A 24,640-nucleotide genomic window follows, 5' to 3' on the forward strand; every position below is an offset into this window, starting at 1 on the left:
TGGAAAGATCTTGGGCCATAATGAAGGCCAAAGTTCGAAAATCGTCCAAGGTGTTTAAGAACGAGCTGGAGTTGAAGAAAGAATGGATGAAAGTGACCGAAAAGGTCGGCTCCACCATTGCACAAAATGTAATGAGGGGTCTTAAGGGAAACGTGCGGGCTTTCAGCGATGAATTGGAAATTAAATAAAGTAATTATGCCGAAACATAAACCATATGTATAAGTTCATTCCCTGAAATGAGCTATAGGTTAAGTGCATACAAAGAAAACCAAGGTGTTGTATGCACAGGTGAAACGGGAACCTTATTTGTACGATGGTACAAACATTATCACGCATACGGTACAGTAGAATAAACACCAACTAAAACTAGATGATTTCAATATGTTCTAACCGTTCTGACCGAAACACAACACACAGTAGTAGTAATAGAAGTGGAGTAGTGGCGGTTACGGTTCCATCCGTTTTCTTCTTTTCTTTCGTCATCTCTCACACGAAAGCTTACCGATATATCTATACTAAAGAGCCTGAATTTATAAAGAGACGACTTGTCAAAATCAGAACAATCTGTCAAAGTCTTAGGAAAAGTTATTCCAATCGAGCAGAAGACCTGTCAAATTGACAAGATGTCGTCTCTTTATAAACTCAGGCTCTTTAATCTATACATAATTTAGAAGAAAGCATCAAAGCTAAAACCATTGAAACATTTTTCTAAATATCTAGATAGAGCTGGAATTAGGGCGTAACAGCTTTTGTAAACAATGACTTCAATCGATGATTTCTAGGAATTCAAGGAACGTCCACGCAGACCAACATAACCATTGGATAGGGAAAGTCTTTACCTACCCGATGATGATGTTGGTTTGCGTGGGCGACCCTTGAATTTCAAGAAATCATCAAGAGAAGTTATTGTTTATAAAAGCTGTTAGGCCCTAATTCCAGCTCTATCTAGAATATAAAAATAACAAGCAACAAGCACCCCGCGTAGTGGTTTGCTAAACAAAACACGAGAGGATAATACCGATACCAGCAGTACAGCACCGGGATGAATTTTCCAAGATCGTTATTGCAACTGGCTATTGCGTTGCGTTGCGTTGTGTTTGTAACCGAGTAATATGTAGGTTGCATAATGGCAACTGTCATGTATCTACTTTAACATTCTTATTCTAATTGCTTAAGGAAAACTATTTGGGAATGAATAGCGCTCCAATCAGAATTCAAAATAGTTAAAGCATGACAATTACCATTGCCGGCCACGCCCATCTTCTCCGTTACGGGGAAAGGAATGATATTGTTGATGTAACATCTACTTAACGGAAGGCCAGCGACTCACCGACGCCCCCATAGATGCTACGGAATTGAATAGTTGGGTAAGAGATGGGTCAGGATTCGCTCAAGAAGGCGATGTGACCACAGTAATTGTTTTGTTTTGATGGAGCTTGGGAATAAACCCACGATCTTCTACTCAGTAAGCAAAAGCGGTAGCCGTCAAGCTAGCCGAGCTCCTCAATTTTAATTCCAATCCAATAAAATAAAATGTAAACAAACAAAAAGGAAGGGTCTCACCCAAATGATCGAATTTACGGCAACTTGCGTCTCCCCTTGACGCGAACACAAAGTGACCGCTCAAAAAATTATACACGCATAAATAAACTGAAGTTTAAAACGATTAAATGACCGGTGTATAGTCAGGTAAAAAATTACTGCTAGGTTTCGCGACGAGTCGCTCCGATCATCCTGATCGTGGCTCGATTGTTTTGACTTTTTGATTTGACGTTCCGAACACTAGACCATAACCTGTTCTCTCAGCGCCGGTTGCCCTGGTTTTGATTAATTTACTGCAACTGATGGTGTACTGCTTCGGATAGGCATTGGGATGTGCGCTGGTTTAGGAGAATCTATGGCGGGTCTTGGCCGAAAATTCATGGTTGAGTTTATCCGCGTCCAAAAATTGCAATATGTCAACAAAAATGGTTTGACACATGCGCTGCGCATGCGCAGAAATAGTACAGTGTTGCCAGTTACTTCAAAGATCATGGGTACCAATGAGTGTGCCCAACTGTGTCTGACACACTGTGCGGAGTGATCAACCCCTTATGCCAGTCTCAATTGGTATGGACTTTATAGGGATGTCCATATAAATTTGAAAGAAGTTCCAGTACTGCTGTGGGATGTCAATACGTATTAACCCCACATATTCCATCAGACCTGGACTGGTGTACGATTGGCTTAGCGCAATAGCATAAGATTTATTGGAACGGATCATTGCAGTAAGAAATGCAATAACATTCTATTCTATTTCGCGAGTTCGATATCAAGTACATCCCCGTCACCAGATCCGCTTATTTTGCAGATGCATCGCTGTCACTATCCTTCTGTAGAACGGGCTCGTATCAAGGGTCCTCAGTGCGAAAAAAAATGTTGAGGCTTTATAAACTGGCTCAAGCATGTTGCCTAGGAAGAATTTGATATGCAGCAGGTAACAATTTGATCCATCATTGATCTAAATAACTACGTCTTCGTCTCTGTACATCTGCAAGGAATCAGCACTTCATCGATCCGGAATCTGGTGGATGCGTTCAATTTGCTTGAACACTGTATAGGTTTTATGGCTTTCACTTCCTCTTCCACTTCTCGAAGGGAAGCTGATTGCTTGCCATGATCCATCAGATAAATTGAGAATGTAAACACAATCACAAAAGTCGTAAGCTTTCGGGGTTGCCAAACTCATGGATTACTGACACCTTGATAGGCATACTTTGATTGACCCTTGATAGAAATGTTCGGTACAGTTCAATCACTCGGTAGCGATTTAGGTATGCAGAGTTGAACCGCTTGGAAAATACTCAAAATGTGAAATTTTAGAAAATTTACAAGATCCAAGATTCCCAAAAAAAAAAAACTATTATTATTATGGCCCTGGAAAGTTTTTAAGATTGTACAACATGGAAGAATGCTCAGGGCTACAACAATTTAAAAAAAAAATAGAATTCAGTGGACAATACCCATGGGATTTTTAAGGAGAATGTAAAAGGACTTGGGCCTCCCGTAACTCAGTCGGTAAAGGCACAGCTACAAAGCAAGACGATGCTGGAGGTGGCTGGGGTCGATTCCCAGTTCGGTTAAGGAATGTTTCTGGTTGGAAAACTTATCGATTTCCCTGGGCATAGAGCAGTGTTTCTCAATCTAAGGGCTGCCATCAGGTGGGTCGCAGACATTCAGACCACTCGTATTATAATTAATTTATAAAAATTGAATTTTAAAAGCATTTCAGATGTTTGAATGCCATTTGTGTGATTTGGGATACTTTGGCGTTTTTAAGGACCTGTCTTCAGGGCTGTTCCATCAATTGATTTCAGGGATATTGCTGAGAAGAATAACTCCAACATTCTGGGGGAGAAGAAAGCAAGTTTTGAATTGAACTCCTAGGTAAGTCACAGAATAATTCCATGAGAGTTGTAAGATCTTCAAGGAGAAGGATAATTACAACACAAATTTCTAGGATAAATACTAGGATTCCTGAGGAGAGATTTGATTTAAATCGCAAATTCTTAGCGGAGTTTCAAGGGAATTCCGAAGAGAATGCCAAGATACGAGAAGAGATTCAAAGGAACTTTCTTGTGAATTTTTGGGGAATCCCATGATAGATCTGAGCAGAATTCCAAGGTCAGTTCCAAGACTTTCAAAATTGTTTTCTGTGCAAAAATTTGCAATTCCCTATTGGTAACCGTTTTATTGTTTTAAAGTCACTATTTGGTCACTATTATATCACATACCCACTACCAGCCCTGCAAAAAAAAAACTTCCTCAATAACTGAAAGATGAACAAGCAACTTAAAGCTTAGCAACAACAACACAAAACTATATGAATTCAACGGGACCTGCTCTTGACTTGCCTACAAACTTCCTACGCTTTACCCTACTTTACTTTTGCATGTTAACGTTCTTCCAGACGTGTGCTGTTTACTGCTGCAGCAAGTGACTAATATTTTGTGCTCTTTCACTCGCGACAGCTTCCTCCTTCCCGAGTCTACCCATCGTCCACCAACGTCGTCCCTTCAATCATTCACCCCCCTTTCACGCACGATTAGGAGCGGAAAGTTTCGACGAAAAACCCCCAATATAGGTAAACAAATTAAATCCAGAACGAAGCGAAAAATGATACACACAATTTTGAGGATCTATTTCTTTACAATTAGTTAATTGTTGGATTCATGCCTGTCTGCTGTGTACTCGTTTGGTTATCTTTTACCAAACAGATGATGCCATTGGTGATTTCGTAACAGGAGAACCTCCCTTTCTACTTGCTGAACATACTGACGACTTACATGGTACAATATTTTGTTTTGCTCGACAGAGCAAAGCAAGGTCATTGTTGATTTTTTAATGATCCACAAAACTAATAACTCACCTAGTCCAATTGGCAATGGTGTTCTCGAATTCGGTGCTCTTTAGCGGAAACGGAATCGATTTTCTGTTCAAATAAAAATAAAACACTTGTTTTGCTACGGAGAAAATCCACTCACACAAAAACGAAACCTTTAATTGCTTGGGCCCTCGCGAACACAGGATCGCAAAACTTTCTTCACCGAAAATAACATTGACCGATCTTCTTGCCCCCACTAGCTGGGATATTATTCCCCGAAATAAACACTCCCACTGTGCCACTGATCACTCCTATCAGCATTAAATGAATTCCATTTGCAATCAAAATTTTCTTCAGCACCTCAATCCACCAGTGGAAAAAAAACACTCCTCTGCCGTTCTAGAGAAAATCGCCAGCAACAGCAGCGGTCGCCATTGTTTCCTCCCCGCAGCAGCAGCAGGAACAAAAACAATAATCACTTCGGTTCCGTCCGTCCGACGATGACGAATCTGCTCGAGCGTTTTCCTTGCTCCATTCGATATTAACTTCCGGAAGTGGTGCACATTTTCGCGGAATAGCCACGAACGAGGGTAAAGCAGTACTTAGCACAATAATAATCCAAGCGAGAATGAGAAAAATGGAATCGAATCGAATTTCTAACTTCTTGATGCGGAGGATGACTTTTCTTGTCGTTTTTACAAACTACGCCACACACGGAACCGTTTCGAGTCACTGTCGATCACGTAGTGTTTTTGGCTGCAGTCGCCAGTGGATAATCATCATGGATGGAATGGAAGCGAGCGAAAACAAGCAGCGGAAAAAGGACGGAACAGAAGACGGTTGAATGTGTTGGTTTTTCCTTGTTTTTATTATGGAAGAGACGAAGAGGCGGGGCAGAGGAAGAAGAACGGAGAAGCGCGAGAAAACAAAAAATCTGGTTGACAGCTGTCATTTAAGGATGAAGTGCTCTCTATTGTATAACGGTGGTAACGGACACGGAGAAACGAAACAACTCAAAATCTCTCAAAATTAAGTTTTTTGTATTGTCGAGAATTCTGCAAAGACTTCATTTTGGGTGTAAATTAACTTTTTCAGAAAGAATGAATGTTTGATAAGAACTTCGCAAAACCGGGTTTTCAATATAGACAATTTTATTGAATAGGGGGTTTTTTAGTTGTTTTCTATAATTGTGATGAGTACTAAAAATCAGTTTTATGTTCGGCTTTATTGAACCTTATAACAATAAAATTTACATATACATTGTCCTTTAAGTAGCAATAAATCACAAATTTTTAGATCCATCATGTTGTGTTATCCATCTTCCGATTGACCGGGTAAAATTCCAAGCTTCTCCATTTTTATCAAATTGACTCTCGGCTCCCGATTCCGGCTGGTGTACGGAAGGAATACGTAGCAGACCCAGGAAACTCAACCTTATTGCTCTGTATTGGTGAAAAAACTACAAGGGACAGCCCTATCAACAATCAATACGAAACTAGCGATTTTAAATTGGCTCACTACTTGACTAGCCTATTGGTCCCAAGCAAACGATTAACGTACCCCATTCTAGTCGAAATTCTAGTACTACGCAATGTTTGTTTTGATTCACTATGAAAGTTTGACAGATACAATGAGGGGTTATTGGTTTTTCCTATGTTTCGAGGGGTGAATCGATTAGCTTGGGACCGAAGAGAGTACCAGAGCTGAGCCAAAAAGTTGAGCACGTTATTTCGGGACCTTCTAGTCTTAGAGTTACCTCTATGGCCCTATTGTGCGCAAAAGTGACATAGGACTACGTGGTCTTATATAATAAATCTTATTTGTTAACTGCAGCAGGAGCTTGTATTTTGTGTAGGAATAGGAATTTGAGAGTATTTATACTCTTTAGTATGACGCGTTTGACATAGATGGCCCAAAGCAACTCACGAAGAGCTACTGATTCCGATCAATAACGGTGCGGCTGCTTCCTCCTTCTATGGATGCTCATGTGGGCAGCAGCTCGCTGCTTGCAGCCAGCTTTTCGTTGTGTACTGGAGAACACTACAACTCACCACGCGGTGTTTTAATAAACACCGTTTGGTGAGACCGGATTGAATTCAACTTTGACATCTGTGTTAGAGAAATCGCTTTCCGCCGGCAATCGGTGATAATTTTAATAATCATAGCAACAGTTGCACATTCGTGCAATTTTCAATAGTGGCATTTTGAAGATTGATAAAGTCTTAATTATAACAGATTCGTAGAAAAAACTCGTTTCGATTGGCGTAATAAAATCCATCATCTCTGGATCAAAATCAGCCCACTTTCATACTGTGACCGACTTTGGTTTTTGAAATAGCACCCCAATGTTACCTTAAAGTACATAGTATGTTATATTTAAACATATCTTGACAGAGCTGAAATCATGCGTAACAGCTTTTGTAAACAATGACTTCTCTCGATGATTTTTGCCCACGCAAAACCAACATTACCGTCGGGTAGGGGAAGTCTTACCCTACCTGATGGTGATGTTGATTTGCGTGGGCGAGCCTTGACTTTCAAGTCATCATTCAAAAGCTGTAACGGCCTACTTCCAGCTCTATCTTGATATGGGAACTGACATCCGATTGATGACCTTGATAGATGTCCAAAAAATACTCTTTTACAAATTGGTCTTGAAAAGGACCGTTTTGTCGTGATGGTTGAGTAATGCTGAGCTATTAGGGTGTTAAACACAGATGAGGCTGGTGAGCTGTATGTTGTTTGGAATGAGGGTGACGCGATTGGCATAGATGGCCCACAGCGACACACGAAGGGCTACTGAATCCGATCAATAGCGGTGCGGCTTCTTTCTCCGTCTATGGGTGCTCATTAGAGTGATGCAAAATTTGAAATTTTCGCTCCACAGTACTTAAACGAATCCAAATCGGATCCTGACTAACCTCTTAAAATTTGAACCCATTTGGTGAGAAACTGAGATGGCACAAACCATTTGAAGTTTGTATGGGAATTACTATGGTAAAACCAAGATTTTTGTTGATGTCTATCTAATAATTCACCATATCGGTCTGCTTCAAAAACTTTCAACTGTACTTGTAGGAAATTTTCTCAGCTACATTTTTGCTGAAGACCACATTTTGATTAAATGCAAGGATCGAAAGTTATCAATGGTTCAATGCGCTGATGTCTTATGATCATGCTCAATCAACTGCTCAGCAGGCAACATTGGTGTTTCTGGGGCGTTGAAGGGGACACAAAATCATGGCTACTATGTCACACTGCAAAATACAGTGTTGCCTACAGAGCAGCTGCTTAATCATGTCATAAGTTTACCAATAACTTAAATAATTAATAACTTTTTCCTGTCTCGTTTTACATAGAAACGATCTCGAGCAAAGTTGTAGCTAAGAAAATTTTCTATAAGAATGGCTATCGAACTGTTTCGCAGCTCAATATGGAAAAAGACTAGAAGGCAATGAACAAAAAGTTGAGATTTCGCATAGTAATTTGGCTTGTGCGAAGTCTGTTTCTAGCCAAATGAGTTGTAAATTTGGGAGGCTAATCAGGACCCGATTTGAAACCATTTAAGCACTGTGGAGCGAAAAAGTCAAATTTTGCATCAGTGTAGTGCTCATGTGGGCTGCAGGTTGCTGCTTGCAGGCTGCCTTTCGTTGTATACAATGCTCAAAGCCACGCGCCAAAAGCACTGCTGCTGTTGCGCTGCTGCTGCGCTGCTGCTGTTGCGCTGCTGCTGTTGCGCTGCTGCTGCGCTGCTGCTGCCGACGACCGGACTCCACCACACACGGTGATTGGAACTGAATCCGATCAGTGGTTGAGGCCAGCCTTGATAGCTAGCTGCTTGCGGGAAGCCTTTCGTTGTGTACTGGAGAACACCGGTGTATACTGGAGAATAAACACCGTTTGGTGAGATGCATTGAAATTCTGTTTTAGGGAAATCGCTTTTAGCAGGCAATCCGTGATAATTTTAAGTATCATTGCAACAATTGCACATTCGTGCAATTTTCAATAGTGAAATTTTGAAAAATGATAAAGTCTTAAATTTGCAGATGCGTAGAAATATTTCTGATCTGTTGGTGATAAAATTATTGTAATTGGTCCAGGGGCAGCTGAGTTATTAACGTTCAAAATCTTTCATAATTTTGTTACATGTTCCATTTTCGGTTTTCACAAAGTACCCCATATAGAAATCACAAATGTAGTCCTACGTCACAACCTACGATAATCCTCGAAGCGGTCGCATCTTATAATCTGTGGATTCGGCACGCTTTCTTTGGAATGCCAGGATCCAACAATTACATAAATGTGCTGGATGGGTCTCCGCTGCGTTGCTACCGTGTTGTTAGATTTATGAACTCGTCACATCCCGAGGTGTGGATTGCTATTTCCCGCATCTGAATAGCAATCCCCGGTGCGGTAGTTGCGTTATGCTGGAGGTTGCTAAACGAGCTTTAGCTTGCTCTAAGGTCCATGGATGGTTTTGTATTGTCGATCAACTTTACGTGGAATATATCGCGAATTGGTAATCCTTAATTTACAGGCAACCTATTCGCGATATATTCCACATAAAGTTGATTGATGTTACAAAACCATCCATGGACCCTACTGACTAGCATAACCATTACCATTAAAGTTCTCAAATCTATGTCTGTCTGTCTGTCTGTCTGACCCTTATAGACTCGGAAACTACTGAACTGATTGGCGTGAAAAAAATATCGTAACGAGATCTATAACTATCAAGAGAAATCAGACCGCTCATTGAAGCCATATGCATCTTCTGCAGAAATTAAAGTTCTAGGCACGTTTGAAGCTTTTCTATATATTTCGGACGACAGGCCAGTACTCCTCGAAAAGTTTTACATAGTCAATGAGCGTTACTCTTTACTGGGAAGGTTGACAGCAAGCCGGTATTGCGTCCTTTTATTGGGGCATAAAGTCCCTGTGTGTTCGAATACTGGTGATACAGATTCTAGCAACTGCATCAGAGCATTATACATGGAAGAGGTGTTCCCCAAGTTTAATATTCCTCCCGTCAAAATAAACTATGACAAATCAGCTCCACCATGCAGAAATATCTTCACCAACATACCGATAGCTCTGAAGACGTTGGTTCACCAAAGGTTAATGCAGTTAGTAAAATCGGACATCATCGAGCCAGTACATGAAGGCATGGATACCTCCTTCTGCTCCTCGATGTTGGTAGTCCCCAAAGGCAGAGATAATATACGATTGGTAATTGATTTAAGAGGACCCAATCGATGCATATACAGAACACCGTTTGTCATGCCAACATTGGAAAATATTCTGGCGGAACTCAATGGAGCCCGATGGTTCTCAACTATTGATCTTTCAAATGCTTTTTTCCACATCGAACTTGCTGAAGAATCACGACATCTCACCAATTTCTTCACAGAATTTGGCATGTTCAGATGCGTGCGACTACCGTTCGGTCTATGTAATGCGCCAGACTTGTTTCAAGAAGCACTTGAAAGAAAGGTTTTGGCAGGATGTCGTGGAGTTAAAAACTACCTTGACGATATTCTAGTGTCTGGTAGTACAGAAGAAGAACACGACGAAAACTTGAAACATGTGATGGCCCGATTAGAAAATCACAATGTTAAATTGAATACCAGTAAATGCTGTTTCAAAAAGCAATCAGTTACCTTCCTCGGTTTTAAATTAACGGCAGATGGATGGGAAATTGAAAACGAAAAGGTAAACGCCATACAGAATTTCAGGAAACCAACGTCATGCCAAGAAGTTAAAAGTTTTCTTGGATTAGTAACGTTTATTGACCGATTTCTGGTAAATCGAGCTGAGAGAACGGAGCACTTACGTCACTTGGCCAAAAGCGAGCAATTTTATTGGACTGACAAAGAGGACGAAGAATTCGAATCACTTCGCAACCTATCAACATATACGATCCGGAAGTTGGGCTACTATAATCCGCGAGATAAAACAGAACTTTATGTCGATGCTTCGCCGACGGGTCTGGGAGCCATCCTGATTCAATTCGATAGCCAGTCCATGCCAAGAGTAATTGCGTGCGCATCCAAGGCACTAACACCAACAGAACAACGGTATCCTCAGACGCATAGAGAGGCACTTGCCGTAGTATGGGGGGTGGAACGATTTACAACCTATCTATTAAGTAAATCGTTCATCGTTCGGACGGACTCAGAGGCTAATGAGTATATATTCAACGGAAAATACAGATTAGGACGGCGCGCAATTTCTAGAGCTGAATCCTGGGCCTTGCGCCTACAGCAATACGAGTTCAGCATCAAAAGAGTTCCAGGTGAGCTTCAATTGTTACCAAACTAGTTCTGTATTTGTATAAATCTTGTTATAATAGGTAATCTCAATGTAGCAGACGCCCTCTCTAGGCTGGTGCGCGGTTCAGAAGAAGCAATTCCTTTTGAAAGTGACAACGAAAACCATTTTCTATATTCACTTGACACCGGAGGCATGGAGCTTACATGGCATCAAATCGAAACCTGCTCAGAAAACGATGACGAGCTGCAATCAGTGAAGAACGCAATTGAGAATAATAGTTGGGAGCCAAGTCTATCCAAGTTTGAACCTCACAAGAAAGAGCTACGAGTATTAGGTAACCTTTTGTTCAAGGACAATAAGGTAATACTCCCACAGTTATTGAGAACAGAGGCATTGACATCGGCTCATGAGGGTCATATCGGCGAAGTCGCAATGAAAAGGATAATGCGGGAATTTTTTTGGTGGCCAGGAATGTCCGCCACTGTAGAGAGATATGTCAAGAATTGCGAAACCTGCGTTAGACTATCGAAGAAAAATCCTCCAGTGCCATTGTGCTCTCGCGAACTCCCAGAAGGACCGTGGGAGATAATTCAAATAGATTTCTTGTCAATACCGGGCTGTGGTTCTCGCGAGTTTCTTGTTGTGGTAGATACATATTCTCGGTACTTATCGGTTGTTGAGATGCGTTGTATGGATGCGGGTAGTACAAATGCTGCATTGTGCAGTATTTTTCAACTGTGGGGTCTCCCAGCGATAATCCAGAGCGATAACGGTCCACCTTTTCAGGGATCGGTATTTGTTTCGAATTGGGAAGATAAAGGCGTCCGTGTGCGTAAGGCAGTTCCTCTCAGTCCGCAGTCCAACGGTTCAGTAGAACGCCAGAACCAAGGCATACTAAAAGCTGTAGCGGCAGCCAAGATTGACAATGCTAATTGGAGAAATGCTATTCAGAAATATGTACACCATCATAACACTGTAGTACCACATTCTCGGCTGAATGTCACCCCATTTGAACTATTAGTCGGATGGAAATTCCGAGGAACTTTTCCATCTCTATGGAAATCTGGAACACTAGATCGAATTGACGTACGAGAAACAGACGCTGCGACAAAATTGAGAAGCAAACAATATGCCGATAAAGCCCGGCACGCCCAACACTCAGATATCGTAATAAGAGACTGGGTATTGTTAGCGCAACCTAAAAAAACTAAAACAGATCCTACTTTCTCCGCTGAAAGGTTTCGGGTAGTTGCAATGGATGGACCAAAAATAACCGTGATGAGCAATAATGGAATCCAGTATTCGAGAAACGTTCAAGAAGTGAAACGAGTACCCTTAAACGATGAGAATATGCTGATTTCACCTCCAAGATCCCCTGCTCCGGAAGATGCGAATGGCGTGGAACGAGATGATCGAGACGGATTTACACTTCTTCCATCTTCAACCCAGGAAGGCGAGTGTTCTAGTCCTGTCAGACAAAGCTTCGAAGCCGATGATGCGACTTCCGACAGAAACTTGCGTCCCAGAAATATTTTGCGAAAGCCATCCAGATTTAATGATAAATTTGTCTACAGAGTTATTCATTAGAGTAGAGATACCGAGAGATGTAGTAGATATAAGGGTTTTGGAATAAAATTATTAAAATTTGTTGGGCAGTTAATTATTCTTCTTGTGAGTTATTGTAGTAATAGATTGGTCTTTCCCTTTTTCCTTTTCGATGCGTACATACCTCTCGCCTCTCGCAGAACGCACAACAGAGAAAACGACATTCTATTGGTGGCTCTTTTAGAGAATGAACTACCAATAGTGAACAAGCAGTAAAAAGCTGCAGCAGACCGACGGTATATAAGAAACGAACAGCGGAAGCAACAGTGATTCGATTGACAGATTTTGCAGCGAGCAGACCACCTACGGAAAAGCAGTTTACCTTTACCAGCGAAGCGAGCCGAGAAGAGTCAGCACCGGCGTGGCGGACCAAGCCGTATCGCCACCATGTTGGGTTACGACAAAAAGAAGAAGTAAATTTCATGTGATTTTCACACAAACTTTACTTCGATTGATTTATGACACATATATTATATTGTGGTGAAAAGTGTAGCTTATGCTTATGGGTTTCAAATCCATTTCAGTTAATTATTATAATTTGATCGATTTTCATTTATCATACGACGATCATATAAAAGTTACCAAATTATCAGCATTGTAAATGTATCAGATATTCATATAGAATTTACCTGGCACATTTTCAATCATATAATTTTCAATGGATTATCTTATAGCGCAAATTTATAAGATTTCCACATAACAGGAATATGTCATATTGGTTCAGTGTAATTGCTCTGTATTGGTAAAAAAAAACTACAAGGGACAGCCCTATGGGGTTGTGCGCAAAAGTGACGTAGGACTACGTGGTCTTATATAATAAATCTTATTTGTTAACTGCAGCAGGAGCTTGTATTTTGTGTAGGAATAGGAATTTGAGTGGGGTTCTCTCTGTTTATACTCTTTAGTATGACGGGCTTGACATAGATGGCCCAAAGCGACTCACGAAGAGCTACTGATTCCGATCAATAACGGTGCGGCTGCTTCCTTCTTCTATGGATGCTCATGTGGGCAGCAGTGCTTCCTTCTTCTATGGATGCTCATGGCTGGCTTGCAGCCAGCTTTTCGTTGTGTACTGGAGAACACTACAACTCACCACGCGGTGTTTTAATAAACACCGTTTGGTGAGACCGGATTGAATTCAACTTTGATATCTGTGTTAGGGAAATCGCTTTCCACAGATAATCGGTGATAATTTTAATAATCATAGCAACAGTTGCACATTCGTGCAATTTTCAATAGTGACATTTTGAAGATTGATAAAGTCTTAATTATAACAGATCCATAGAAAAAATTCCTTACGATTGGCGTAATAAAATCCATCATCTCTGTATCAAAATCAGCCCATTTTCATGCCTTGACCGACTTTGGTTTTTGAAATAGCACCCCAATGTTACCTTAAAGTACATTGTATGTAATATTTAAACATATCTTGACAGAGCTGAAATCAGGCGTAACAGCTTTTGTAAACAATGACTTCTCTCGATGATTTTTGCCCACGCAAAACCAACATTGCCGTCGGGTAGGGGAAGTCTTACCCTACCTGATGGTGATGTTGATTTGCATGGGCGAGCCTTGACTTTCAAGTCATCATTCAAAAGCTGTAACGGCCTACTTCCAGCTCTATCTTGATATGGGAACTGACATCCGATTGATGACCTTGAAAAATGTCCAAAAAATACTCTTTAACAAATTTATGGTGGTCCTGAAAAGGACCGTTTTGTCGTGATGGTTGAGTAATGCTGAGCTATTAGCAACAGTCAATACGGAACCAACGATTTTAAATTGGCTCACTACTTGACTAGCCTATTGGTCCCAAGCAAACGATTAACGTACCCCATTCTAGTCGAAATTATAGTACTATGCAATGTTTGTTTTGATTCGCTATGAAAGTTTGACAGATAAAATGAGGGGTTAGTGGTTTTTCCTATGTTTCGAGGGGTGAATCGATTAGCTTGGGACCGAAGAGAGTATCAGAGCTGTGCCAAAAAGTTGAGCACGTTATTTCTGGACCTTCTAGTCTTAGAGTTACCTCTACACGGATAGAAATTTCCTTATACCTTTTGACAAATTTCTATTGCTGATTATTCATAAAATGTATAAGTCAACTAATAAGCAGACGCCTTGCAAAAAGTTAATGAAGATCATGTGCCAAATGAAATGTATAAGTGGTCACACATACCATTTACGCATTCTTATAGGACCCATGTGGCTTGTCTTATGGAATGTATAAGCATGGACCCAAAGGTTAGGACCAATAGCGTGGAAGGAATTTATCGAAAAATCATTGTTCTCGGTAATAGAATGGAAGTGCACGCAGTAGTAGGTTTTTTAGATTTGTGGGTACTTATTTTTGAGTGCATGGGGGAATGCTGTCAAAAATGCTGTCGGTTTGTTTACCAACAATAGCTGACGTTTTGTTTTAACCTAACAAGAAGAGCAACGATATTCCGGAGGCTTCACCGCTGAAACGAGCCAAAGCAACTAACGGCTATTGGATGCCTTCCGGAACGGGAACGTGAAACTGAAGATCTGGCAAAGTATATTGAAGACATTTTATCGGAAAATGGTTCCGGCAGTTTGTACATAAGGTAAGTAGTTGTGTTTTGCGTTATGCGAACCAGATCTGATCTGACATTTAATTGATTTTAGTGGCCCTCCTGGAACGGGAAAAACAGCTACTCTCACCAGGATTATAAGTGATCAAAAGCTGGCTAGCAAACTTAACATGGTTTACGTAAACTGCACATCAATCAGCACTGCTGGGGGTATCTATAAGAAAATATGCGAAGGACTGAAGCTTTCGGTTGGTGGAACAACGGAGAAATTCTATCTAGTAGCTATCGAAGAATACCTGAAAAAGAAGCACAAAACTAGAAGCACCGGGAGGACTGTCTGGTGGCGATCAAGCTGCTCAGTCGCGACAAGACCTACCTGAACGAGACGGTCCGGGAGCAGCAGCTGGCTTGTTTGCTCGGTTTGGCAGGGATCGGTGGCGAAAGCTGCCAGTGCCGAGCGAGCGAAGAGGTCCAGGTGGAAGCGTTGAAGTGCTTGATCAATTTGATTTTCCAGAGCAGCAAGTGCCAGGAGCTGTGTCTGAACAATTCTTCCACCGAGGGCATTATGCGGAGGATCAAAACTTACAAGTAGGAAGGGCGATGCTGAGGGTGTATAGGTGGACAAAGTCAAAAATGAAGTTGATATTTTTCAGGGACGGAAATGTTTGCTATGATATTAGATACTTTGATATGAAGTTGCTGTTCCTACTAACGGCAATCAACTGTGATATTCGAGCGAAGGTTCGAGAGGAACTGGATTGGTGTACCTGGTGGAAACGTTGGATCTGTTCATGGGACAGGCAGCCGAAACGAAGGAGTTTAGTGTAAGTCTTTGTATTAATTGTTTTTGCGGGTAAAGCTGATCTGAATGATTTGTTTTAGGACAAAGATCTCGAGTTGATTAATGAAGTGCTGAAGGTTCTGTTCAATTTAAACGTTCGCACACACTTGAATGCCGTTCCGGAGGAAGAAGAAGCCAATCAATTCCATCGTTTAGCAGTAGTCGTTCACGATCTGTTCTTCTATCGCACCCTGAATCGAGATAAGATCATTTCTCTCCAATCGAACATTGTCAATCTCCTAACCAGTGTTCCGGTCAGCTGTTATAGCGAGCTTGTCTCACCGTTGAACCCGGAAGATCTGGATTCCAAAACCGTTGTGCCATTCGAAGGAAAGAACGTTTACGTCCTACACGTGCTGGTGGAGTTTCTGAGACGGGTTTTCCAAAAATCAGAAAAGAAGTCCGATCAGTACGAACTGTTGTCGCCTATTCTGACGGTCCTGATCAAGACGATTCGAGCGACGTCCCTTAACCGGCGTTACGTTCGATCGGAAGTGCTTCCTCCTCTGAAGAACGTCAAAGAACGATCGGAAGTCGGCACGGAGCTACGCAACTACCTTTGCTCGCTGCTAACGAGCCCGATCACTCAAATTGCCGTCTTGTCCGTGGAATTGCTCTTCGTCCTGTGCAAGGAAAACGTCGGTCGGATGATCAAATACACGGGCTGTGGCAATGCGGCCGGTCTGTTTGCGAATCGTGGTTTGCTGGGCGGCCGCCAGGGCAATACGGAACAGTATTCGTCCGATTCCGAGGACAGCGATACGGAAGAGTACAAACAGATCCAGCATGCCATCAATCCGGTGCTGGGCTGCTACGAACCACCGAAGCCGAACCCGCTGGAAGGCATGTCCGAGGAGCAGAAGGAGTACGAAGCGATGCAATTGGTGGCACTGATGGATAAACTGCAGCGACAGGGCATCGTTCAGCCGTGCAAGATCGGTGAGGACGGGCGGCCGCAGCCGGTGGATCATATCATGGAACTGCAGGACGAGATTCCCGAACAGCAGCGCGATCATAAGCGAAAAACCTAAAGCTTCCAAGAAAGTTAAGTATCGTGGTTTCAGTATTTATTCGAGTCCTAGCTTCGAATCGTAGCTGAGTGTATTTTGATGTGTTCTTCGCGTGGAAGTCGAATAAAGTTATTCCAAATATTCTGCTACTACTGTTAGGGAAATGTTTCTATCTATGGAAGTCTTACTCAAAGCTGGCAATTCTATACATTATTGTGTAACGGAAGATGAATAATTCTATCAGAGTTGCTGTTGTGTAGATGTTGAACAACGTTTTTCCCACTTCTGATGTGCACATTCGAATTCGCCCGAAGCGTCTCTAAGAAAATATGACTATCAATTTTATTGTTCGATCCACTACAACATCTACTCGTAATACACTGCAAGTACGGTCGCGATTACAAAATACGTCGGTGCTTCGTATACAAATTCACGTATTCATCCTTTTCGGCATCCCACACGAAACGCATGGACGATTTGAAGTCCTGGGAATTCTTATCTCCCACGGTCACCATGGCAACCTTTCTATAACGCTCAAAGCTGCACCGTTTGACCATATCTCGGAGTTTGACGCTGAGATTTTCCGCCAATCGCTTGGCATGTCGTGGGTTGTACTTATGATCCTCCAAGAATGAATTGAGATAACGATCGACTATAAACTGCACTCGCTCACGATTGAACGGATGGCGCGGATATGACACACCTCAATCTGACTGCCACGGCAGCGGGTACCGCGCTTTTTTTTTGCTGGCGCTTTTGCTGGCAGTTGTGCTGTCTGTGTCATTTTTGACACCTGTTCTGGTACAAATTGCTGTCTTTTGCTCTAGTACCGGGTGCACCAGGTACACTAAAAAAACAGCTAGGTGAACCAAAAAAAAATCGCGTGAAGGAGGTCCTTACCCTTTGGGTCTATGCTAAAACTATGTCACACAAACGTTCATGAAAAGTTTCATAACCATTTCAGTTAAAGTTTAGCAGGGATTAAAAACAATTTTAAACCATTTTTGGTAAGGTCAAGCAATGGAAACATAGAGGTAACTCTATGGTACGCATTTATGCGGGTTATACCCCGTTCACATTACAGCGTATATCAGGCATAACATTTGATAACGGCACAAAAGCATTTGTAAACAAACCTTCTAAGGCCCTTTACACGCGAACCAAAGTACGCCCACTCAAACCAATACCACTTTTGGAAAGGTGATAGTTGCCCCTATCCGATGATGTTGTTGGTTTGCGTGGGCGTACTTTGGTTCGCGTGTAAAGGGCCTTATAAAGTTTGTTTACAAATGCTTTTGTGCCGTTATCAAATGTCATGCCTGATATCACGTGATATACGCTGTCTTGCAATGAGCACCCATACATCTAGTTTTCACTGGAAATCCTATGTATGAGTGCTCATTGCAAGATAGCCTATATTACGTGATATAGGCTGTAATGTGAACGGGGTATTACCCCTGGGTTATGAGGTTGAACCCGAGAGAAAAGCACTTAATTTTGGGTAGTTTTTCATCTCCGTGTAAGTAAAAGTGCCTTACTATCCGAGTTTGTTTCGTTTTCAACGTTATCACTAGCGTTACAGAAATTTCCCAATCTCACGCCTCGCACAGCATCGCCCTGCGCATTTTTTCATTTCTTGTTTTGCTCGCCCTTTCCTGGTCGTCTCATATGTTGCTATCTTGCTCTTTCCAACGTGCCCGATCGAATCATCCCGCGAAGGTTTCATTCGCGCAGCAATTTTCTCCACTCATTCTTGTCCTAGCTGTCAAACGTGATAGTCGATTTTCGTCGCCGCGAGAACACTTTCATCCCGTCGCGGGGCTCTGGAAGCAGTAAGGGAAAAAAAGTGAATAAAGGTGATTTTTCCGGTGAATTTGAGTCCTTTCCAACATTCCTTTCGATGAGCAGAATCCGTGGATTGCATCACCAGTGAAAACGAGAGATAACCGTTCCGCTGAAGAACCGCCACGCCATAAGCCCTTCGGGTGGAGAAAAGTGGTTGTTTTTCTATTTGAAAGGGAGGCGCGTGTTTTTGAATTATCTAAACCAGAAAAAAAAGATACGGTGAATGTGTGAGTTTGATAACGATCGCTGTTTTGTTTACAACAACCGCTTATCGGCAAAAGTGGTGTGAAAATTCAACTTTCGAACAGTGCCTGTGAGAGGCCCCAATATATTACGTGGTCGACGTCGTCGTGGTTCTGGTCTGGTCCGAGAGGGGAAGAAAATGTGAACAAGATCACTCGCGGGCAGAAGGAATCGCGTTTTTTTCCGTCTCACACCGTCGTCATCATCATCAGTCAGTCAGTCAGTCAGCAGCAGCAGTATCGAGTGGCCAGCAGCAAGGGCCCGAAACGAAAGCGAGCAACACACACAGCCAGAGCAGGGACGGCACCGACGAAGACGACAAGAGGGTGTGCGCGCGGTGCAGGCCTTGGCTTCCGTCATCATCATCATCATCGTCAGTGAAAAGCGGTAGGCGCTCGGTCGGTCGCGGTCGCGTTACGAGACCAGCAGCTTTTGCCTCGCCTTGCCACTGCTGTTGCTAGTTTCAGTTTCAGCAGCAGAGCAGAGTCAGCGGGCCCATCGTGTCGTGTCCCGTCCTCCTGTCTGAATCTGTGTGTGTCATCGGGGGGTGCCATTCAACGGCGACGAAGAGGACGCGGTTCTGTGGACTGAAGACTCGCGGTCGCTCTAGAAGAGCTCTGGGCTACTATAAAACGGTGCGGGGTTTTTGTGTGTCTTCTGAGGGTGACTGACGGTGCGCGGTCGTAATAATTCGGATTTTTGCCTCGTCGTAAGGAAGGCGCGTTTGACGTTGAAGAGTGTTGATGTGTTTGGTTGGTTGTTTAGGAAAGAAGGAAGAAGCAATCTGAGTGAATTGCTGACTTGTGTTTGGGAGTGCAGGAATCTCGGTACGGCCACTGGATTCTGGATAGGAAAGTACGGCAAAGAAGCAGCACTAGTGGTGCACTATTGCACAATAATTGACGCAACGAACGGTCGTTGAAGATATCCGGGATCAAGGCAGAGCGTGGAAGGTGAGTCAGGGGCCACATTGCGCATCTCGAAACGGGAAACTTTTTCATACAAGCGTTCGTACAAAAAGTCTTTCGATTCGAGATTCGCAATGTGACCCCAGATTTTGATTGTTGCTTCAATTCTATATCACTGAACGAAAACATCATCCTTTGATCGAATGATTATTGCTTCACCCAAGCCCTATTACTATTATCAGATGGTTTTGAGATAATCGTCCTTTGGATGTTTATCTTCTTATTCTAGGATGATTTTATAGCGAATTCGTTTATTATTCAGTTCCAACCTGGATCGGGTATCAAGATTGGGTCTGCTTGTTTTCTAGCAAACGTCAGTTTGATCGTTTGTTTTTGAAACCTGGCACGGGTCGAGGTTCGCACTGACAAAAAGTTCGGGTTCGCACGGTGGACGTAAATCAAATGAAAATAATATGTTAATTAAATACTATTCTTATTTATATTGAGTGATATTTGTGTGAAAACTGAAGGAATGTTGTCAGCCGAAAACAGGTAATATTTTAACTGTTAAAATGCTTTATTTTTAAGAGTCAATCTTACAGTTCGTACACCTATTATGACTCTTGAGCTAAGTAGTTCCTACGAAGGTACCAACAGCTCCGAAAGCATCTCCCAACTGGAGTAAGCATTGAATGTGATTCCTGTTCGCGATTGGCTTCGATCCAGCAGGAAGAGGTCCCATCGTTATCGTTGATCCTGCGTACCGAACACCGATCCCGTCTGCAGTGGACACCTTCCCGTGTCCGAACGGCATCATTGTAGAGCAACTGTGGTGTAATTGTCTTAAATTGAAAACATATTTGTAATTTGTAATTTATTGATAGCATAACGAAAACCTGTCAGTTACAGAACCATAAATCAGGTCAAGGAAGCAACCAGTTTGAATCAGTTTAGTGGGGAGTTAAGAATGAAATTAAAGTCTAAGTCTAAACATTTGACATTTCTTAAACCGACAGTTACTATTGGTATTAGTCTAGAGAATTAATCAGCTCTGTGGAGCGCCGCTTTAAGCGACTTGAGAGTCCGTTGCTGCCTTGTAGCTAGTGGTAGTGCGTTCCAGGTGGACGCTCCGAATATTAGAACACTTTTTCGGGAACTTGTGGTGTGATGCGGTAGGACAAAGGATCTAGCTCGCTCGTTTCGATCTTTAGGTGTGTACTGCTTGATGTACTCTGGGAGGCTTCCATGGTAGGCCCCGTACATGAAGCAGCAGTGTCGCACTTCTCTGGTCGTGTCACGCCCTCGGATTCCATACACGAACCTCACCGACGACTTGAAGCATCGATGCAACTGAGCCTTGAGCGCGGTGGACAGTCCTGGGTAGTACACGACGTTGCAGTATGCGAAGAACGGCATCACCACAGCTTGGACGAGCTTCATACGAATCTGTCTGGAAAGCACTCCACGGAAGCGCCTGAACGTACGAAGAGTATTGTAGATCTTTTTGGTGACTTCGTTTATCTGGTCGGTCCATTTTAGGTTAGAGTCCATAATGAGACCAAGGTTGGTAACTTTGTTCGACAAAGTAATGGTTTCATCACAGAAGCGTATGTCATTTTGAGGGATTATGGCCCCATCTCTACAAAAGACTATAGCTTGCGTCTTTTTTGGTTGGGAAACAGACGATTCTCAGTGGCCCAACGTTCGATAGCGAGGATATCCTGGTTGATTGCTTCGACGAGCCTGTTAATTTCGCTTGCGGGGCCTGATATGTAGATTTGGAGGTCGTCGGCATAGATGTGATACTCGCATTTTAGCACACCAGGCAGGCTGCTGATGTATAGGCTAAACAGCAGGGCGCTCAGACAGGATCCTTGTGGCGTACCGTCGGTGAGATTCCGGGGATTCGAGGGAGTACCACCTAGGTCTACAACCTGGCTTCGCTGCGCTAGGAAAGGTGAAATCAAATTACACGCGGAGTTTGAAAACCCGAATTCCCTCCTCAGCTTCGTTTCAAGTAGACCATGTCTGACACAGTTGAATGCCAACGAAAAGTCGACAAGAACCATTACTGTGCACCTGTTATCGTCAAAGTTGTTGAGGATATCATGAGCAACCTTGACTAGAGCAGTCGGGGTACTGTGGTTTTTCCTGTATCCTGACTGGTGTTTGGCAAGAAGAGCGGGTGTGGATACATCGAGATGGGCCTGAAGTCCTTCGGTGAAGTAGGGTTCGATGATTTCGGTATCGGGGTAACGATGGCCTTTTTCCAGACGGAGGGGAAAGTTTGAGCATCGATAATCGCATTGAACAGGTGAGTCAGGAGGGGGAGGATAAACGGGCAGAGCAGCTTGATGAATGAGATGGGGATTTCATCCGTCCCTTTCGCGTTGGTCCCAATCCCGTAAATTTTCCTGGTGACTTCGTTGATGTTTGTGCGCCTGAACTGGAATTGGCCGTCGGCCATATTTGCGGGTGGTCGATCGGATTCGCTTACGAAGGTACAGCTCTATGCTGTAACATGTGATGGCCTTCAGCAAAGAACTGATTTAGTCGGTCAGCATCAAATTCCTCCATGGCCGCATTCTTCTTTGCATTGTTATGTATGCCCTCTCTCCTCAGGTTGCACCACAGCTGCTTAGCAGGAAGATCCATGCCAAATCTTTTCTTAGCAGCACCGATTAGGGTGCCGGCCCTACTTTTTTTTGGAGATGTAGTCTCGCCATTGAGCATCTCCTCTGACACGATTCGGATTTCGCACATAGAGAGAATAGGCTAGGTCCCGTAAGGTGATTGCAGCTTGGATTTCGTTCGTTATCCATGGCGTGCGTTTGTCACGAACACTAATTATCCGCTCCGGAGCATGCTGGTTCAAAAGCGAATAAAGTTCGCTAGTGAGAAGTTGTGTTTTGATGTCGATGTCGTCTTCTTGGTAGATGTGCTGTAGGTCCTTTGCTTGGAAATCAGCTTGCAGCCGTAGGGGATCTATCCTACCGAGATTCCGTACTTTCATACGACGAGGTGGAGCTTCAGGTATGCGCACGTCAGCGATCAGATACACAGCTTCGTGATCGGAAATGGAGTTCGCGTTTACAGCTTTGGATTTTTTGATGAACAGTGGGTGATGATCGGTTACCATTAGATCAATGGTAGTAGAGCTCCGGGCACCGTAAGATTGAAGGTGGTGTGAATCCGTCTCAAAGCAAGTAGGTTCGCAGTGGGTTGACTCGCGGCGACGTTGATATTGTAGTCACCAACCAGGAAGATCCTGTCAAAATGGTGTTCCAGCAGATCGAGTAGAAGCTTTTCATATTGTTGGGCAAAAAGTGCGTTGCAACCAGAGGGGTTGTATACCACGACGATGCACGTGTTGGTATCGCCAAACCTAGCTTGGATGGCCAGAAATTCAAGCCGTTGGTTGATAGGAATGGTTGGGTCGAAAGTTGATTTCAAAATCGGCACCGCCTTGATACCCTTCTTAACATAAATTCCTGCCCCTCCACACGTCTTGGTACTCCTACCACGTCCGGACGAAAGCGAATGCTCAATAAAGTTGTAGGCGGGAATCCGAATAGGTCCAGTCGCTGAGGATTGTCTCAGTTTAGTCTCAGTTACGCAGAAGAAATGGTATTGGTCACGGTCGAGCATTAACTTGACACCATCAATATGTCGTTCGAGACTGCGAACGTTGAGATGTCCTATACGAAGTTGTTTTGGGTAGGTAGTCATCTGGTGGAATTAAAGTCGTCGAAATGGTAGTGCAGTTAGGGTGTTAATCCAAGCGAAGAAACTGAGGACTGTGCGTCGAAGAACAGCGATGAATTTTCACCTTCTGTTGTCGAGCCAGTGAGTTCCATGAGTTGATTGATATCGTTGATTAGCGTGTATTCGGATTGATCAGTGAGACGAACGGAAAACTGTGTCATTTCGAATAAACACAGAGCTGATGACTTTTTTGTGTTTAAGTCTCAGAGCAAGGTTCCGTATTCGGAAAGTTGTGACAGACAGGACTTCGTTCAGAGTGAACCGATAGTCTAGCGGAAGATCATCATCCAGCATACACAATTTTGCATCCCTGTGCTTCTTGTAGTACACACGCAGCGTCAAATTCCTGGCTTCGTTTCCGTCGAACACGATTGACAATTGTGGGTGTGAGCGAATGATCCGACCATTTTGAAGATCTAACTGGTAGACGGAAATGCCTGACAACATTCGCCATGATGTAAGGCACACCTAGGAAGTCGAAAATTCTCCTCACAATGGCTCCGAGGTTCTCATCGGCTCGGTAGGGAACTTTGTTAACAGCGACTCTGTAACTGTTGACATTTTGCGAGGATACGACAGCAAGCTTGGCTCCCGATTCAATCGCTTCGATCTTCTGTTCGATGGTTTCGAGAAACTTGGTTTGTGCAGACTGCCGATCGTATGTTCTGTCGACCTCGAGCACACGATTCTGAAGACGTTCAACTTGCTTCTTACACCAGGACCGCGAAACTTGCACCTCCTCACGCAGCTTGAGCATTTCTGCCGACAGTTCTTCGATTAGCTTCACCAGACGTTCGTGAGCGTCATTGTCCGGTGCTGGTGTCGAATCCTGTTGCTGCTGTTGTTGCTTAGGGATTAGGTTTCCTCGCATGCTGCAAGTCTCACAGAAATATCAGAAGCTTTTGAGTTCGGGTGAAACTAGATCGCTGATTAGGACGCAAGTTGTGTGAAACCATTTCAGGCAACTGTCACAGCTTATCCAACTGATGTTCTCCGTTTTCTTGCTTCCTTGCTTCGCCTTTCCTTTTCTCTTCTTGCTCGTGGGTGGATTTTCACGGCCACAGCTACCACAGATATCTTCGTCATAATAAAACTAAGTATAAACTAATCTAAAACTTACCCATCATTGAAGATAACAGCTTACAAGAAATTGTCATTTGTTAACACCTCGTCTGACGAATCATTCGATATATGGCAGGTCTTTTCTTACAGTGTACCAACGACGAAGGATC

General features: G+C 43.1%; 3 protein-coding genes and 1 pseudogene across 4 annotated transcripts in view; 3 read left to right on the forward strand and 1 right to left on the reverse strand.

Moving 5' to 3' along the window:
• gzl (godzilla E3 ubiquitin protein ligase) overlaps nt 1–5,126 on the reverse strand; it is a 61,842-nt gene extending 56,716 nt beyond the window's left edge. Inside the window, exon 1 of one of the 2 annotated variants that reach the window (XM_065219121.1) lies at nt 4,409–5,126. The gene's annotated coding sequence lies outside the window, so the exon portion shown is untranslated. The remainder of the gene's footprint in view (nt 1–4,408) is intronic. The other variant, XM_065219123.1, reaches the window with a different exon arrangement.
• The window catches only part of LOC135698958 (serine proteinase stubble), a 667,696-nt gene that overhangs the window by 410,719 nt on the left and 232,337 nt on the right, over nt 1–24,640 (forward strand). The window lies entirely within an intron of this gene.
• On the forward strand, nt 14,967–16,668 carry LOC135698906 (synembryn-like; annotated as a pseudogene).
• Nucleotides 18,416–24,640, forward strand: part of LOC135698960 (uncharacterized) — a 44,764-nt gene continuing 38,539 nt past the window's right edge. The window contains exon 1 of the mRNA XM_065219120.1: nt 18,416–19,688. The gene's annotated coding sequence lies outside the window, so the exon portion shown is untranslated. The remainder of the gene's footprint in view (nt 19,689–24,640) is intronic.

Source organism: Ochlerotatus camptorhynchus, unplaced genomic scaffold (genome assembly GCF_037179485.1).
Source record: "Ochlerotatus camptorhynchus isolate MF236.1 unplaced genomic scaffold, CSIRO-AGI_Acam_v1.1 ptg000099l, whole genome shotgun sequence".
NCBI lineage: Eukaryota > Metazoa > Arthropoda > Insecta > Diptera > Culicidae > Ochlerotatus > Ochlerotatus camptorhynchus.